Below are 14,056 nucleotides of genomic sequence, written 5' to 3' on the forward strand. Positions count from 1 at the left end.
ACATCTCTGATGGTGGCAATTCCCTTAGTATACCATGTTCTCCAGAAGACTGTCTTCTTCCCTATCTTAACCGCAGGGTTTTCCCAAATGGATGAATAACTCTGTTTGTATCGAGACATACGAAGCAATTTGTGGATTTTGTTCCAAACATCCCTTGAATGCTGAAGAATAGGATTAACTAGGTGGGCATTTGCTAGTTTTTGAGACAAAGCATCTATATAACTAAATGGGAAGGTCAGCGACTTCTCAATTTCCAGCCACCCCAATGTTGAGTCCCTCTCCGACCAGTGTTCACACAATCTGACCAGTTCAAAGGAGATATTATACAGCTCTATATTTGGCAAAGCCAGTCCACCTCTGTCCCTTGTAGTAAACAACTTATTCAAACTGATCCTGGGCTTCTTCCCATCCCATAGGTAATCCCTAACTATATCATTGTATTGTTTGATCAACGATTCAGGAATAGTCAAAGGAATCATCATAGATATATAGTTAATCTTTGAAGAGACCATAATTTTAACTGTATTTATTTTGCCCCATAGAGATAAATTTATCATTTTCCACTTGGCAAAGTTGGTCTTGATATTTTGAAGGACTGGATCCATGTTAATTTGTACAAGCGTCTGGAAGTCTGTGGTTAATCTAATGCCCAGATATTTCATTCCTGATGGTATCCAAGTAAATGGAAATGCCCCAATATCTGCAATTGAACAACCAACAGAGACAGGCATTACTTCTGATTTTTGCCAGTTGATTTTGTAACCTGACATTTTTGAGAAATTCTCAATAATATCCATAACACCTGGAATAGAAGAAGCTGGATCTGACAATATCAATAATATGTCATCTGCATACAGAAACATCTTATGCATTTGACCTCCCGCCATCACACCTTTAATATTTAAATCGTCTCTTATAGCAACTGCCAGTGGTTCTACAAACAAGGTAAACAGTAGGGGAGATAAAGGGTCACCCTGCCTAGTCCCCCGTCCTAAATGAAAGAAGGGTGACATGGTACCATTAGTGAGAACAGCTGCCTGTGGTGCAGAATACAGAACCTTTACCCATTTGATAAATCCTTCCCCAAAGCCAAAGGCCTGTAAAGTATATATCAAATACCCCCACTCTACCCTATCAAATGCTTTCATGGCGTCAAGGGAAAAAGCAGCAATAGGAGCCTCCTTTTTGTGATTTATCCACATAAGATGTAATAGGCGTCTAAGGTTATCAGCAGATGATCTGCCTTTAATGAAACCAACCTGGTCCTCATTGATGATTTTTGGCAAAACATTCTCAAGTCTCATTGCTAACACCTTAGACAATATCTTACAGTCCACGTTTTCTAAGCTAATTGGCCTGTAGCTACTTGGTTCATATGGGTCCTTTTCCTTTTTCAGTAATATAGTTATTACTGCATCATTGAAAGTAGGGGGCAGTAGCCCCACCTCCAGTGCTTCTGTGTAAACCTTCGTTAGAATAGGTGCCAGCAGGTCAATGTTGACCTTATAGTACTCCGCGCAAAAGCCGTCCAAACCAGGTGACCGTCGATATTTCATTGTCAAGATAGCTGCTCTAACCTCAGATTCATCTATAGGTGCATCTAACATGTTTACTTGTGTTTGGGACACCTCGGGAATATCTATTTTAGAAAAGAAATCTGCATATTTAGCTTGATCTACAGACATTTCTGATCTGTATAAGTTCTCCTTAAATATCCTATTAATTTCCACATTGTCCGTTAACACCTCCCCTTTATCATTATTGATGGCTGGAATTAAGAGGCTAGCATCCTTTCGCTTCAATTGTGTGGCTAACAGCTTGCCAGCTTTCTCTCCACTTTCATAAAAGTTGGTCTTTAACCTGAAAAGGGCATACTCTGCTTTCTTATTAAAAATCTCATTAAGCTGATATTTCAAATTACAGACTTCTTTAAATCTATGTTCACTATAACATTGTGCCAATTCAGTTTCCTTATTCTTAATCTGAGATTCTAGATCTTTAATCTTTAAATTGGCCATTTTCTTCCTATAACTGGACTGCGAGATGAGATATCCCCTGATATATGCCTTTGAGGCTTCCCACACACTTGCAATCCTCTTTGTTGACCCCACATTTAGATCAAAAAAGTCCCTAAGGTAGATGTCCAAAGACGTCTTAAATGTGGGGTCCTGGAGAAGAGAGGCATTTAGTCTCCATCTGTTTCCAGTAGACCTACTTGACTTCAGCTTTACAATCAACTCTACTGGAGCATGGTCAGACAGAGCTATAGCTCCAATCTTACAATCACCTACCATCTCAGTCGATTTTCTTGAAACTAGAAAATAGTCAATCCTTGAGTGCGATTTATGCACATGTGAAAAGAAGGTGTATTCTTTTTCTCTGAGATTGACCAACCTCCATATGTCTACCAGACCATGGTCCTTCATCATCAGCTGTATAGCCAATCTATCTTTTGGCACTGTTTTATGATAAGTTGTTCGATCTAGATGAGCATCTTGTACCTGATTAAAGTCACCTCCTATAACTGTCTGAGCATCATCAAGTTCTCCCAAGGTCTTATTAACCATGTGAAAAAAGTTGCTATCATCCCTGTTTGGGGCATAAACATTACAGATATTAATCTTTACACCATCAATGGCAGCGTGAATACAAATCATCCTGCCCTCATCATCTTTTTTCTGATTGAGCGTCACTAAGTTTAACCTCTTGTGCACCAGTATTGCTACTCCATTTTTCTTACTACTGTACGAGTTATGAAATACCTGCCCTACCCAGTCTCGTTTGAGTTTATCTGCTTCTTTACCCTCCATATGAGTCTCCTGAATTAAAGCAATATCTGTTTGATGGGTTTTCAGATAGCTTAACCACTTCTTTCTTTTTACAGGATTCTGGGAACCATTGATATTCCATGGATTGATCTTTATAACTTTAGCCATTAGGTAATGCTAACATCATTTAGATGCATGTGTAACCATACAAGAGGAGAATGCCCATCTGCTTTCTGTGCTGTGCATGCTACAAAAAACCTAATCCTACACTTAAAACAAAACTTAAAACACTTAACACTTAAAACAACCCCCAAGACCCTCCACCCCAATCCCTCAAAACTTCCTTTTGCAAAGAAATATCCCCACCCACACATGGTCCGTAAGGCGCAACAACCAGATGCCTCCAGACTCTGCCCAACCCCCTATCTTGATATGTCACCCCTGCAGTAAACATTTGCAAAATACTACCACTCTTAATACAACTCAAATTTTGTCCAGACATTATCATTGGCAAGCCATCACATTCTCATGTCAAAATGCTGCTGTTAGGCCTATAACCATACGAACACGAGCAGAAAAACAAATGAAAATAAGCTAAATGAAAACAAAATTGGGCTATATGTACCGAGCCTAATACTCACATTGGTCTTTGTAGCCAAGGCTACCGTTGAGCACAACATATGCGCTCCCTTTAGACCTAAAAAGAAAATAGAATCCAAGACCCAAGTCCATGCCAGAAGTAAAATAAATCCCTGTTCTGTCCTTTGTCTTCAGCTCAATATGCCATAGCAGATACAACTCCATAGAAACATATTCAAAAGTGACGCGCTCACTCCTGCAACTCCATCTTAGGTTTAATCGGAGCCGTCCTTCCCTGACTGCAGTCCCGCTTCACTAAGCAGCTCCAAAGCTCCGCTGGGTTCCGTAAAGCTCACCCTTTCTCCCTTCCACGTAAAACGGCCGGGAATGCCAATGTGAAACGAACATTCAGCTCGTGCAATTTCTTCCTGACTTTGGTAAACTGCTTTCTTTTATCAGCGACCTCCTTGGTCATGTCAGGAAATACAGAGATGTTAGAATCGTTCCAATGAATTCCATCACCTACCCGAGCCTTTGCCTTTGCTGCTGCCCAAACACGTTCCTTCTCCAAAAGATTCTGAAAGCGGATAATGACCGGGCGAGGCGGCATATTTCCAGTTGGTATTTTGGATGAGGCTCGGTGTACCATTTGTAGCTCAGAGTCTGTTAAATCCACTTCCAAGGCCTCAGAGAAAAAGGACATCACACGCTCACGAAGTTTTGACGGACTTTCTTTATTTTCTTTCAGTCCAAAGATTCGCACATTGTGGCGCCTCTCTCTGTTGGCCATGTCGGTTATCATCCCACGGAGCTCTGAGCACTCTTTAGCACTTGTTTGAGCTAGTTGCCTCAGACCTTCATTTTCGTCTTCCAATACAGAAACACGACCTTCAGCCTCATTCAGCCGTTGAAAAATAGATACAACATCCGTTTTCATTTTACCTTGAGTAGTCTTGACATTTGTAACATCAGCTTGCAAGGTTGTTAAGGTGCCACTGAACCGGGCCATCTCATCCATCGCTTTCTCAAGTGCTGCCTGTAATTCAGCAAACCCAGGCGGTGTCATGGCAGTAACGGTTTTTGACTCCTTTGGCTTGGTCTCAGCCCCAATTGAGTCCTTGACTCCACTCCCTGTGTTAGCATGGCTAACGCCTTGCTTAGCAGCCCTCAGTTTCGAAGTTACACTCATAGTTATCTTGTTTTAACTTTTACTAAACGTTTAATTCACGTGTAGTAGTATTCCCGCATCTATTAAATACTATTAAACACTATTATGGGGTCAGTTTTTGGTGGCCTTCTACCGCACCACTATCGAAAGTGTACTAACCTACTGCATCTCGGCGTGGTACTCCGGTTGCACCGCAGCAGACAAGAGAGCCCTCTAAAGGGTCATCAACACAGCACAAAAAATCACTGGCTGCTCACTGCCCTCCCTGGAATCCATTGCCCGCTCCCGCTACCTTAGCAGGGCCAATAACATCTTAAAAGACTCCTCTCACCCAGGCCACCACCTGTTTACTCTCCTGCCCTCAGGCAGACGGTACAGATCCTTTAGAGCAAGGACCACGCGTCTTAAGAACAGTTTTTTCCCGACAGCCATCAGAACTCTAAATACCGACATGCACTAAACACTAAGCACTTTATTGACTACAAGTCACATACCATCTCAGGCACCTTACACATGTGCATAAACAAAGCTGTATTAATTGATGTATTTATTGAAGTACTTTAGTCTATGCCACCGCACTTTGTTCTACTCTTAATGTATATATATATTTTTTGGGGGGCTGTTCCTACTGTTTTTGGATAGTTGTAGTATTGTTATGTTATATGTTGTTGTTGTGTTATATGTTGTCCCTCGTCACACCAACAGGAGAAGCACTCAAAATTTCGTTGTATAAATACAATGACAATAAAGGCTTTTCTATTCTATTTCTAGTTGACGCATATATTCAGATTAATTTCGGGGGTTTGTGCAGAGCAGCTTTTTCACACGTCCATCTTGTTCCGCGGTCTCACGTGACTCCCCACGCAGAGGGTTATTGAAATTATTTGTAAAACAGAAGGTAGCATTTCAAGTAGAATAACAAATCATTCTTGACAATCTCACAAGGCCTATGGACTTGTCCTGGACTTGCTTATCATGCATGAGCAATCAGTTACCTCATCTCAGGTCATGTGCTTAATGTCATGATGGAAACGTCTTGCTTAAATACACCTTACAACAGTGTGGTATTACTCAAGCCATTGATTCCAACAGTGTGCAACGTGAGAGGAAGGTAACACAAGAACTTTGTGGATATATGACAAAAACAAAATGATGTTATCTTATTTCTGATGAATATCTGAATATATATATATATATATATAACTTGTGTTTTGCAGGTTTTCTTCATACTATTCCTAACACCACTGGGATGGAGAACAGTTTATTGAACAAAACCTTTTCATTTGAGCTACAAATTGCCAGCTTTGACATTCCCCCCCAGCTGTGTACCCTATTTTCATCACAGGCATTTTGGTTTACTTCTTCTCTGTTCTTTCAAATGTGACAATCCTGGTGCTGATTGCTACTCAGAGGAGTCTCCACAAACCCATGTTTTACATCCTTTTCAGCCTGCCTCTGAATGATCTTATTGGAATTACTGCAATGCTTCCTCGTGTGCTAGTGGACATTCTGATCATGAAGCACACTGTGAATTACCCGCTTTGTGTCGTTCAGGGGTTTTTACTCAATATGTATGGTGGTGGAATCCCTTTCATACTGGCAGCAATGGCATTTGATCGGTATATTGCCATATGCAAGCCACTGAGATACAATGCAATTATGACCCCGCTTGCTGTAGTTGGCATTATATCATTAGCTTGGGGGGTTGATTTTGCCTTAATTGTAGTTCTTTTTCTGCTTCAGGCCAGAGTAAGGAAGTGCAAACGTTTTATTATGAATGTTTTTTGTGATAATTTCTCATTGGTTAACCTGTCCTGTGGAGATGACCTTACAATTAATAATGTTTATGGATTAGCTATAACAGCTTTTATGCATGTCACCACTGTAACAATACAGTTGTTCTCATACATCCAAATCCTTGTTACGTGTCTCATGAACAAACAATCAGATGCCAAATCAAAGGCAGTGAACACTTGCTTAGCACAGATAATTGCATTTATTCTTTTTGAGATTGTTGGTTTGTTCACAATAATGTCCTTTCGAATTCCAAGCATATCCTCAAATGCAAGAAATGCCTGTGGAATGATGATATTTCTGATTCTGCCTGTTCTCAATCCTATTCTCTATGGAATGAAAACTAAAGATATCAGAACCACATTCTTTCGGGTTTTAAAAAAAAGAAAAATGTCATTTTCAAAGTAGATGTTTAAATGTTTAAGGCACCTGTACTTGTTTGGTCTGCACTGATCTCATCTGTGGAATGCAAACATAATATTTTAGGCCTGTCATTACTTTATTTTATTTAGACGTTTCCAATTGTATTTAATTAAGTAACATTAGCTCCATTCTCTAAAAATCAAAGGTTTAATATTCTGTACTTTTAGACTTTTCTGTGCTTTTTTTTTCATTGATGTCCACCTGTAAAGCTTGAGCGGTTTTTGGTGCAATACAAATGTCAAATGGCAGCTCATAAGTCTCTATCCTTCATAATTAAACATGCTGATCCTGTCTTTGAGATTTGTAATTTGTTATAAAACAAATATGTCTACCTTTGCATATAAAATGCAGCACATTTAGAGCATAAGATGAAAATGAAATATGTACTTTTCACATTATTGCATTCATAGTACCTTACTAAATGAACCAGCCCAGTTTAAGTTTCAACATTCATGAAAAAAATGTTTAGGCAAATCTGCGCTGTAAGCCTGTTTTGCTTTAGAGTGCTTTCTTGTGGACAAGAGGGACACATACAAGCGCAACAGCCCTAGATGATTCATTCATTATTTCTTCCAAAATGGAGAATGTTGCAGCTGATTCCCCTAATAAACCTGTAAAAATGCACAGAAAAATAATTCCAGGATCATCCACAGGCGCTCTTCATTCTCTATCCTTCATAATTAAAGAGGCTGGTCCTGTGTAATACAGGTGAGGAAGGATAATACAAGTCCAAATCACAGTTTATATATCCACAGAATAACTCCTGCAGGGAGAGAATACAGAAGAATCTGCACCAGAGTCCCTGACTAAATTCAAGAAGTTCAACAGTGCTATATCCAAATAACATCCCTTTTGAATACTCTTCTAAAACCAATAGAAATTTAACAAATACCTTGGATACAAGGGCAAGGCTCCACTCAAATATACAGTACCATGTCTCAATTTTATGGTCTGTAAAACAGCAAGGACGTGTTTTATATACATAACATGTATTATACTACCATTAGCCAGCATTTTGAACCAACAAGAGTGTTTAAACAACATAACCTAGAGATGCAAGAGATTGTCTAATGCAATATAGATAATATGAAAATATGAAAGTATTTCATCGGAGAAAACTAAAACATATTCTTAGGCCATAGCTATGAACGTGATGGCTTGTAATCTTCATGTTATCAGCTAGTCGTTAATCCTATTAAAGAGTGTGCACTTAGAATTTGGAAACTGGGAAGGCTTCAAAGCACGTGTTTTATTTGCATTATCAAATGTTGTAGGCTCTCATTCACTATGTTGGGAATTTGAACAGCGATCCCATGGATTTGTCCCCCCCCCCCCCAATATATCACTTTAAACCTAAATCTATGTAATTTAAAAAAATATTATAATGTCAACTGAAAGCACTTGTGCCAATTATAAATGCAAAGCAATGCGTTTTTAAGTTTTGAAACATTTCAGCCTCTGCCTCTCAGTAGTTTGGTCCAATGCTTGCTATTCCCATTCAACTGGCACAGGAGGTCTATCCACAATTAAAATAACTCACAGAATTTATTTTGCTTTTATAACTGTGCTTATTTTGTCCTTGTAAAACTACTGAAGCAGACTACACATATATTACTCCAGTGACACATATGTTAGGACTTCATAATGTATTACATGCATAAAAAATTGTTTCTCTTTATTGTCCCCCCAACAGTGGAATGGAATCTTTGGCCATGCTTCCCACTTCAAGCACAACATTTCTAGTGAGAATTTGACAAAGACCTCTAAAGTTCTATAAAGCTAATAAAAGACCATGGCAGTTTAAAGATCTATACCTACAGTGAGTTGTACAATAAGACTAGACGTACTGCATAGAGGTAGCGTAATATGACCGCTGCATACAGTATTAAGACAGAGAAGGCAGAATAATATATATATATATATATATACGTATAATTTAACCCTGTTTGGTATAATATTTGATACATCAGGCCTTTATGGCAATGTACTGATGATAATTATTTTTTTTTTTTTTATATATTGTTCATTGCATTCGGAACATTTTGGAATATTTTTGTCGTGGACTTTAGGCGACACACAAAGACGTTATGGCGATGGAAGTTTATTGGAATAGCCAAAGCCAGGTGTGATGTATTTAAATCATGAGTTTGCACTTTTGGATACTCTGTTGTGCCGTAGTCTTCTCAGCTTAACTAGATGCATGCTGGGATAACTGTATGGTGATTGACTTGAGTAAAGAGCGTGTTTGAAGCAAATGGCTGACAGTCTACTGTGTGATTATTTAGGGAAATACACCACACCAGGAGAACAGGGAAATAACAAAAGCAAAACGGGATTCAAAAGCTCAGAACATAAGTCCAAAAGGGAACGCACGTTTTTTAATTACAAAAGCTAAACTCCTGAGGGTCGGGGAACCCGACGTCGGAGTTGCCGCCTCGGTCGTCCCCTACTTCGGGGTGCTGGATGGTTAGGGTTCTCTTGATGGAAAGAGGTGAGGAGGGCTGGGTCCAGAATGTCCTCACGATGGACCCAAAATCTTTCCTCTAGACTGTAGCCCTCCCAGTCCATGAGATATTCGAGGCGGCCTCGATAGCATCGAGAGTCTATCTTATCCTTATCTAACAGGAGCGGCAAAGGGGGTTCACCTACACAAGGCCCTGGGGATGAAGAAGAGTGAGAGGTGATTGGAGTGTGAAAGGGTTTGAGGAGAGACGCATGAAACGTGGGGTGGATTCTGTAGTGAGGGGGAAGTTGTAACTTGTAGGTGACTGGGTTGAGTTGGAGGATGGTGAAGGGGCCAATAAAACGAGGACTTATATATATATATATATATATTGTGGTACATAGACAGTCATTGAGGCACACAAATAGTTTTCTGGTTGAATGTTCAGCTCAAGTCTAGAAGGCCCTACAAGTCATGATCAGATCAACATGAATCAGAATAAATTCAGGTATTGCACATCTTTAGCATACCACCCAAAAATCCACTAGAATGCAGGAAATAACACCACCTTAAACCAAAATGTCCTGGGGGTGGACCTTCAGCTATGTCTTGGCTTCACAGAATGTAACCAAAGTTGTCCATCTCCAGTAGGCCGCCCCTATCAACGTCTTTAGGCCCCACAAACCACCAGAATGCAGGGCACAACATGGGTACAACGCCAAATTATTTCCAATTCCCTGATATTTGAGCCAAAACGTGTGTGGCTACGTGCGCAGCAACATTTTGGTCGCCCGCGTCAACACCCTCACAGATGGCAAAGAGCCCCAGCATCAATCAGCACTACTGTTAGGCCTCCAGGAACAGCAGCCAAAGCTATGGCTACAACAGTCAGGAGACCAACACAAACAGGACCTATCCGCCCATACCCAACCAGCTCATCAGACCGAGCCACGGGTCACTTCGGATCCTGCTGCAGCTGCTCGGCTCAGTTCTTTGCCATCTCGCCCTTATGCTTAGGCTCCCATTCCACCTCCATGGTCTGTGCCATACCAACCCAGCCTGCATCGGTTCCATCTCCAGCCAACTCGTTCTCCTCTTCAGCCTGCCCAGCATCCTAGGCCGCCACCAATACAATACCAGCTCCACCCTTCACACCCTGCTTACCCTCCTTATCCACCCTGGGCGCATCACCCCCAGTATGCGCCTTATGCACCAGTCATGCCACCATCAAGTCCTGCAGCCCCAGGCATACTGGAAATGGCTATCGCATCTTCATACGGCATTCCAAACCCCAAGCTGACTGCTTTCAGTACCGGCAAAGAGAGCGACTTCATAATGCTGAAGAAAGGATTGGACAGCATCCTTGGGCCACATAAGCACCTTAGTGAGGACTACAAATACCAAGTGCTGTTAGACCTCTTCAAGCTGCCGAATGCCTACCAAGTGGCGAAGAGGTACATTAACGATCCCACACCATACAATAGTGCAATGCGAGCCCTCGAAACGTGATATGGTCAGCCACGCCATCTTGTTCAAGGAGAGCAAGGCGACTCGCAAGCCTTTGAGGATTTCTCATCAGCTGTCAGCACGATGGTGGGCCTGCTAAGCACTATGGATGGCTTCTCACGGCCTGAACTCAGATGTGGCTCTCACGTGGACACTCTACTCAGTAAGCTGCCAACCAGCTACAGAGAACGCTTTGCTGAGTACTGCTTATCCCAGGGAATCATCCGCAGTGGCAGTGATCGAACATATACGCTCCCTGACTTTGCTGAATGGTTGGAGAGGAAAGCCCAAGCCATCGTGGTGGCGAGACGGGTTACTGACGCGGCCAGGTTGGATGCTACACCGACAGAGCGGGACGGCAAGGCAGCGAGGCCTCGGGAATCCAACTCTGCTAGCATCTACGTGACCAACCAGCCTGAGAAGTCATACACCCCTCAGAGCCCTGATGCATACACTAAGCCAGGTCAGTCCCCCAAGAAGCAAGAGCGCTTTATGCCATACTGCCCTTACTGCTCCAATCAGGAACACCACCTCAGTGCCTGTGCCGAGTTTGCCTAGCTCAACACTGCTGAGAAGACTAACTGGATAAAGGAAAAAGGAAAATGCTGGAGATGTGGGCGCGGACACAAACCAGAGAGCTGTACTTTGAAGAAGCCATGCTCCACCTGTAACGAGCAACACCTCCTTGTCCTGCATGAGGCGGCACTCAAAGCTAACCAGAGTGTCCTCACTGTGAGTACTTCCTCTAGTATGGTGTATGTGGGCAAAGGTAACCACTCCAGTCGTGTCATGTTGAAAGTTGTCCCCGTGAAGCTTCATTATGGAGGCAGGACACTGGACACACACGCTGTACTGGATGACGGCTCTGAAAGAACCATTCTACTCCCAGCTGCCGCCAAACATCTTGGCCTACAAAGAGTGGAAGAAGCGCTGCCCCTTCGGACAATTCGACAGGATGTCGTAAAGCTAAAGGGCGCGTCTGTCTCATTCGAGGTGTCCTCTCTAACTAACACTCAGGTGAAACACCACATCCGTCACGCCTTCACTGCTGCTGAGCTCAGCCTGGCTGAGCAGTCATGCCCAATGGATTCCCTCAAGAAGAGGTATGAACACCTGAGTGGAGTCCCAATGCGTGGATTCAACAGAGTACAGCCAATGCTCCTTATTGGTTCCGACTATCCTCAGTTAATTACTCCTGTGCGTCCAGTACAGACGGGACCTCCAGGTGGTCCAGTAGCCGTGTGCACCCTTCTAGGTTGGGCTATACTAGGTTGGGCGTCCTGCCCTTTGGCACTACCTGCAGTCCGTGCTGTGCCATATATGCACTTCAGCGGCACACCAAGGAGAACAGCGCTGGCAGCCAAGAGGTACTTGACTCTGTCATGGACGCCTTTTACGTAGATAACTGTCTGCAGTCTCTCCATTCTCCATCACAGGCTAGACAGCTTATCGACAAGATGAGGGTCCTGCTCGCCGCCGGAGGATTCGACATGAGACAGTGGGTGAGCAATAAACCAGAGGTCATCGCACATCTTCCCCCGGAGGCAAGGTCACAGGGTTGCGAGCTGTGGCTGACAGCAGACAGGGCCGATCCCCAAGAATCGGTCTCCGGTGGCACTACCCATCCGACACACTGGGCTACAAGCACCGCCAAGCAGTAGCCATTGAGCCCACGCTGAGGAATGTGTATCGAGTTCTGGCCTCTCAATACAACCCACCCAGGGACATCACCCCTACAACCACACGGGGGAAGGTGTTGATTCAAGCGCTCTGGAGGAATGATGAGGGCTGGGACAAACCCATCTCAGGTGAACTCCTCACTGTCTGGCAGACATGGGAGAATGAGCTCCCTCACCTCCAGCACATCAACATGCCTCGTTTGCTACTGCTAGGGTCAGGCAACGTAAACAAAAACAAGTTCGAGGGAATAATGAAACGGGCAGACACTGTCGGATAAGGCAAAAATAATCAATAATTTATTATCGTTAAACTAAATAAAAAAAATATTGAATAATGGAAAAACGGGGAGACAACCAAAATAGAAACAACCAAAATGCTCAAAGTAACAAAGAAACAAAGAAACAAAGAAACAAACGGGCCTCCAGAAATATGCCTCAAGGAATCCTGGGCCTTCCTCTCGGACTCTCACTCCGAGACTGGTAGAATGTCTGGTGGCCTAGGCGAGGCACCGAGGCTCCTAACGTAGCAACACTGGTGGCGGCAAACACAGCAATGCGTCTTTCCAAGAACAATCTCCTGGGTGACGTCACAAAGCGCCATTTAAGAGAATGGCTCCGATCGGGCACCCAATAAGAAAACAGCAATTAAGCCACTAGCTGGGCTGTCTGCAAAACATGGAACACAGGATGGTACACAGGCCACAGAACTGCTCAGGGACGTAACAGTCAGCCAGTGTGAATCTGGATGCTTCCCCTGTGGACTTACAAATCTTTTGCGACGCATCAGAGAGAGCGTACAGGTCTGTGGCCTACCTGCGTGTTGAAGACACCGATGGGCATGCAAATTTGTCTTTCGTTATGGCCAGATCCCGTGTTGCTCCAAGGAAACAGCTTTCCATGCCGTGTTTGGAGCTCTGTGCCGCATTGACTGGAGCTCAGCTGGCCAAACTGCTACACTCGGAGCTCACGGAATCGATAAGCACGCTTAAGTTTGAAGAAGGGACCGGAGAGTTGAAGTCAGGTTTCTGTAGTTTATTTTCGGCGTGGAGACCCCCTCTCAGCTTGGTGCTCAGAGCAAGGCCTCCCTGATAGCAGAATGTGTTGGCATTTATACATTTCAGTCAGGTAGCATACAATAGGGAAGGGGATGACCACACCTATAAGTGAGAGGAAGGGGTAGACAGTGGGGTGAGGGCTTCACCTATGGGGGAGGGGGTAATACCATGGCACAAAGGGTCTTAGCAGGAAGGAGCCTATCTGGGGGGAAGGGTTCACAAGCCACTTGTTCAGGTCTCAGTGAAACAGACAGAGTACACATCCAAAATGAGTTGCAGATACAACATAAGGAGTAAGTGTCTTACAACAACAGAATAGCAATATTTCCAGTTCCATCAGAGCTCACCCTCTCAATAAGGCAGACCATCCTGTGGTCAGACTCGACAACAGTTCTCAGCTGGATCCAGTCTGACTCATCCCAGTATAAGGTGTTCGTCGGGACGCGCATCGCTGAAATACAGGAGCACACTGATATCAGTGACTGGGGGTACGTCCCCTCTGAACATAACCCGGCAGATGACGACACACGGGGGAAATCACTGCATCAGTTGACCCAACCTTCCTGCTGGGATAGTGGACTTGACTTCCTGTATGACCAACCTGCTCACTGGCCATCTAACCCTGCGGTAAAGCCAGAAGA

General features: G+C 43.4%; 1 pseudogene; it reads left to right on the forward strand.

Moving 5' to 3' along the window:
* The first annotated feature begins 5,764 nt into the window (after positions 1–5,764).
* Positions 5,765–8,509, forward strand: LOC105905790 (annotated as a pseudogene).
* The last annotated feature ends 5,547 nt before the right edge of the window (positions 8,510–14,056 follow it).

This window comes from Clupea harengus, chromosome 9 (assembly GCF_900700415.2).
Source record: "Clupea harengus chromosome 9, Ch_v2.0.2, whole genome shotgun sequence".
NCBI classification, from domain to species: Eukaryota; Metazoa; Chordata; class Actinopteri; order Clupeiformes; family Clupeidae; genus Clupea; species Clupea harengus.